We start from the raw sequence: 1,230 nt of genomic DNA on the forward strand, positions 1-1,230 counted from the left end.
TTTTGGATGAAAATGCGTATTTTCATACTTTGAAAATTTCAAGGCGTGTGTCAGACTTCCAGGCGGGGGCAGCCGCTGGAGGCGTACCGAGGACGCTTCCAGGAGCCTGGGGAAGATTTTCTGAAATGTCCTTGGGACTTAGAAATATTTGAGAAAATCTCGATTTGTGAAAAAGTCACATTTCCCCTACTTCCACCACAGGGGGGCGTCAATATGTTGTGAGGTAACCCAGGACAGTGACCTAACCTGTGGGTAAAGTTTGCGGGGCACGGGCGGAAAGTTGAATTTTGATGAAAATGCGTATTTCATACTTTGAAATTTTCATGCGTGTGTCAGACTTCCAGGCGGGTGCACCGCCCGAGGTGTACCGGGGACGCTTCCAGGAGCCTGGGGGAGATTTTCTTGGAAGAGTGCTTGGGACTTAGTGCAATTTTTAGAAAATCTCGATTTTGTGAAAAATGTCACATTTCCCCTACTACCACCACAGGGGGGCGTCAATATGTTGTAAGGCACCCCAAGGCAGTGACCTAAATGCGGGTGAAGTTTGCGGTGCACGGGGGGAAAGTTGAATTTTTGGATGAAAATGCGTATTTTCATACTTTAAAATTTCAGGCGTGTGTCAGACTTCCAGCGGGGGGCCGGCCGGAGGTGTACCTGGGACGCTTCCAGGAGCCCGGGAAGATTTTCTGAAGAGTCCTTGGGACTTAGTGCAATTTTAGAAAATCTCGATTTTGTGAAAAATGTCACATTTCCCCTACTACCACCACAGGGGGGGCGTCAATATGTTGTAAAGCACCCAAGGGCAGTGACCTAAATGCGGGTAAAGTTTGCGGTGCACGGGGGAAAGTTGAATTTTGGATGAAATGCGTATTTCATACTTTGAAATTTCAGGCGTGTGTCGGACTTCCAGGCGGGGACGCGCCAGAGGCGTACCGGGGACGCTTCCAGGAGCCTGGGGAAGATTTTCTGAAAGTGTCCTTGGGACTAGATATATTTTGAGAAAATCTCGATTTTGTGAAAAATGTCACATTTCCCCTACTTCCACCACAGGGGGGCGTCAATATGTTGTAAAGCACCCCAGGCAGTGACCTAAATGCGGGTGAAGTTTGCGGTGCACGGGGGGAAAGTTGAATTTTTGATGAAAATGCGTATTTCATACTTTGAAAATTTTCAGGCGTGTGTCGGACTTCCAGGCGGGGGCAGCCGCCAGAGGCGTACGGGGACGCTTCC

Source organism: Ranitomeya variabilis, unplaced genomic scaffold (genome assembly GCF_051348905.1).
Source record: "Ranitomeya variabilis isolate aRanVar5 unplaced genomic scaffold, aRanVar5.hap1 Scaffold_118, whole genome shotgun sequence".
In the NCBI taxonomy this organism is placed as follows: domain Eukaryota; kingdom Metazoa; phylum Chordata; class Amphibia; order Anura; family Dendrobatidae; genus Ranitomeya; species Ranitomeya variabilis.